Raw genomic sequence first — 5,005 nt, 5'->3', positions numbered from 1 at the left:
GATGACTGGCGTTAAAATTCTTTTATTTATCAGGTATATATATTATGATAATTTATAATAATATTTTTTTCTATTGTTCCAACCATTCTTTTATCGATCTTGCTTTCGTTACGGTCATATTTCACATTCACTTAATATATTTTATATCAGTCAGAATTTATGATCTTTGTAATAACATAATTTATTTTTTAGATTCAAGAAATGTTGTAGAATAAACAAGTTAGTTCGATTGCAGTTACATATGTTGTATACATATTAATTAAAAGGTTTTTTTTTTGAGACATAATGTGTATCATCTTTAGTTTATCACAGCGCATTGTGACTGTGTTGAGTCGTCATCGACAGCGATCACGTGAATATCTTCAGTCAGCGTTTATAGAGGTGCATAACTGTCGGTTTCATATTGACTAAACAGTCTTGAACAATAACTACATATTTTTAAACCACATTGTATGAAATCGGTTTTTGTATCTGCGTGAGTTTAATAGAAGATATAATATTGGTATGATCGAATGCAGATGGAGTTCATTGACACTCTTTAAAATGAAGAAGACTTAGCTGTACTGAAAATATGCTAAAATTTTAAATTCTCACAATTATAGAAAATTCCTTGTAATGCCGGTAAATGTAAGTTTAATCAACGGATATACAATGTTTCACTGGCAGAATAAGTATATGATGATGATGAATGATGCCAATTATGCAAGACATTATAGTTCACAAGTGTCCGTGCAAACACAGATCACAAACAGTCGGCGTTACATACTTTCCGCGACACCGGTACCACACGTGTACCTTATCATCATACATCCATCTTCCGAGCTGCTATTGAGAATTTTTCAGTATTTTATTTTTGTTGTCCCATACAACTAGCCACTATACAAACGAGGTAATTGTTAAATAAGTTAATATTAATCTATATTGTTAAATAAGAAGTTATTTTTATAATACATATAAGTTATAGTTCTAGTACTAAGATGTGTTTTAGTGTATTAATTCTGAAATTTTGTTGCCATGGTTGCTAAATTTAAATTAACGTAATCCTCCAGTAATCAATTCTAAAGAGAATCGGAAATAATAAGGAAGAAACTCAGTTGTTACATATTTTTTCTCTAAATATACACGAACACTATTTTGACACTTTTTGCCACTCGGATAATAATATATATTAATTACTTATTAAATTTGGCGTACGCGTTCTCATTAGTAGAAAGGATATAGTTTACCTAATACCTGAACCACCCAATAGAAAGTATTGTCTATGATTTATTCGGCTATAAACTTTGAAAGAGGCAAAGGTGCAATATCTTCAGAAATAACTATAGAACCTTTATCATTAATTGTATCTACTATAAGGTCTAGATTTAAAAAGAAATAAATAAATTTTATAAATTACTTACGATGCGACTTTTCATCGTTGAAATTAATTTTATCCGATAATTGAAATACTATTAGTAACTTTATACCAATTACATACAACTGGTATCGATATTATTTCATCTTTCAGCTCGTAGGCTGTACTGTTCTTAATACAAATCTGTCAAAAAGGATCGCGTTCCTTCTTGATGCGTTCTTATAATCCCACCTTTCACATTCGTTATCAATGATGTTTTAGTAAACAGATATGTTATTAAGGCGCAAAAAGTGAAGACTAGAAATCGTCTTAATTGGGACGTTTGCCTTTAGTCGTTTTACGTAGCTACACGTTATAATACATTATAATTACGTAGTTATACGTTTTGCGTAGTTAAAACATCTAGTTATCCCTTTTACTTATTGTTTTTATCAAGCTATCCTTTTTACTTTTAACGAAGTGTAAAAATAAACTAAAATAAACGGTCCCCGTAGCGGTACACTTTTTTCTGTTGTTTAGTATGGGTATAACATATCTGTTTATTAGAATATCATTGTTCGTTATTCGTGAATTTATTTGTCACATAAAATGTACTCTAAATAACGCACGTAGCGTAAATGACAATAGTGAAAACTACTTATAGAAATTAGCTACGTGTATTATTTAGGATACATTTTGACGAATTAATTAAACGGAAGTTACATTTATCGTTTGTACATTTGTCGATTAATTATTTTTTCGAATGTCTAAATTGTTTCTTATCTGTTTTAATTTATTGCTGTTGATTGACAATTGATATTTTGAAGATCGAAATAGCCAAGTTTTCTGTATTGGTTATATTGTCGCAGTTCGTTCGTTATTCATTGAAATTTGTGTGAAATTCACGGAACGACCATTTTGTCTTCGACTATGATTATTCTTGAAGCTCTGCCGTCCTTTCCACTGCTTCTTTCGCGGCGTCCATTCTCAGAAAAGACTAAGAGAGAGGACATAAAATAGTAGTAGTAGTATTTAACGTGACAGCCCGTAAATTTCCCACTGTTGGGCTTAAGGCTTCCTCTTCCCTTAAGGCGAGGGATTGGAACCATGCCATATTATAGAGCAGAGATAAATCTATATATTGTGTCTAGTAAATTCTGCCAAATGAGCATTCTCCACCTCGCTCTGAAGAATCATAATGGAAAAAGACTCATCCCTACTTCTTAGAAAAGAGGCGTAGTTAGTTACGTGCTGTTGTTTTTATTAATACTTACTGTGATTTACGTTATTAATTTAAAACTAAGTAACATAAATCAAAGTAAGTATAGTAACTTAAAGACTATTATAAGACTGAAATTAAAAAACACAATCGAGCGGTACAAAAATATTTATTTTCTTATATCAATAAATAACATTAATTATTTTCATACAACAAATCATCACGCATTTGTTTATTATAAGGTTACATTCATTAACAATTTCGCTAGATCAAAATTAAGAATAAAAATATATTCTAATATTAGGTACTTTATTAAGGCATATAACAGAACAGTCGATCTATTCTGTAAGAACAGACTAAAACTCACACAAACAAACATTCAAACATGACTTTAAAATGTCAGAAAGTGATATGCGACGTTGTCTATAATTAGTAGTGAACTTAAATTTAAAAATGGAATCATTCATTCTAAAATACAAAAAAAAAAAAAACATATTTTACCTCTTTACAATATTAGTATAGATATGAATAGCACAGATAACATCAACTGGATATAAACATCAAAATAGCGTATCACCATTGATTTACATTTCACGAATGAGATACGAATTTAGCTCTCACAGAATAGTACTGCGGATATTATTATATACAAAATAACCGTCAACATTTGTAAAAATCTGAACTACGGCACATTATTTTTAATAAATAAATATATTTCCTAATGTTAAAGAAATAGTCCCTAGTAGCCTTTTTGGTGTACATTACGAGTGTGAACGATACCTTACGTAGTGAAAAAGCTGTTTATGGGAACATATTATCTTCGGCCTGTAATAAGTCTCTCAAGCCGAAACAGAATAGTACATAAAACTGCTGTTTTGCGGTTCATGGGTCATTCCAGACATGCTTGAATAGTTCCGTCACCTAGACAATGACTTAATAACAAACATATATATATATATATATTCGATTTTAATAAGGTTATTGTTAAATACGGGGCGTTTATTATGTAAATACGATTTAACATACACATCGAAGGTGACTACTACCTAATTAACCACTTATAAAGGCGAATATTGCTTTAATATTATTTATTTGTACGTTCTATTAATTTCCTTAATGATTTCACTCGCTACATTAAGTCAAGTTACTCATCAACTTTATATACAGACATGTGCCGACATCATCCAGTAGTTAGAACACCTGACATCATCAACGATGGTTACGGGTTTGGGTTCGGTTTTTTTAACTGATATTTGTATCGCGAGGTGCCTCAACAGTTCGCAATTTATGTCGCGTTTTAATGATTCATTTCAGTTCAATCATATTGCTTTATCTTTTGGTAATTAATTAAAAAAAAAAAAAAACAATAGACACTGTAAGATACATTACTAATTTTTAGAGAGGATATCGTTTTTTGTTACTTTCTAACAACGCCCATGTTACGTCTTAGTAAAAAAAAAGTATTAGGTTATTTCGGTCCTATACTGTTGTGAATGTTTTTTTTTTTAATAAAATCTTAGGTTTCACATAAACTTACAAGAATAGTCAGAGTAAGAAAACCTTCGTCAGTTTTCAAATTCATTCCTTTATCAATTCGTAAACTCTTAGTACCTTTTGAAACTATAGCACTAAACTGACAACTACGTATAAATTTATATTTAAATAGTATAGTATAGTATAGTATAGATAACTTGGTTCAAAATATTGTAACATCTTTGGACTACGTCTAGTTTTATAACAACATGAAACCTTTTTAATGGCGTAATTAGTCATTACAAATTTAAATTAGATATAATATCTTCTGCTGAATTAGCAAAATATATCTGTCAGTGTCATATATTCTCGATGGGTAAAGCAATCTATCGTTCATACTGAGCACACAAAAATAGATCTTAAGGTGACGATCCTTTTTTACCCCGACTGTACAAGTACACATAAAATAATGTCAGTAGAGGATATTATGTTAGATAGAGAACTGGTTCACAATATAATGGAAACAGAAAAAAGATAATACAAAGAAACGTTCGAGACTTCATAGAATCGCATGTAATTATTTAAATGTCAAGAACCATAAAAACGCGCTAAGCACTAGTTACAAATTGATCACGCATTAGAAGGAGACAAAGCGACGCGACCAACGACTTTCTGCAAGTAATAATAAAGTATAGTAAGACACAAATTAGATGTAGCATCGGAAAATGCAATGGAATGAAAATAAAACCGATTAATGCCGATTTATACAACCAATAGAAATAGCTCCCTATCGCGCCATTCGACGCTATTCGTCGCTATAGATTCACGCGTCAGAGAAAACAAGTGCATGTAAATCGACGCGTCAAATTGACGAATATATTCGGTCATATGATATTACAAGTTATTACGTTTGTGCAAATATCATATTCGCGTCAGAAATAAATATTGATAATTTGGGATAGCGTACTTAATTCGGGTGT

Source organism: Vanessa cardui, chromosome 12 (genome assembly GCF_905220365.1).
Source record: "Vanessa cardui chromosome 12, ilVanCard2.1, whole genome shotgun sequence".
Lineage (NCBI taxonomy): Eukaryota > Metazoa > Arthropoda > Insecta > Lepidoptera > Nymphalidae > Vanessa > Vanessa cardui.
Note: the sequence above shows the minus strand (reverse complement) of the source record.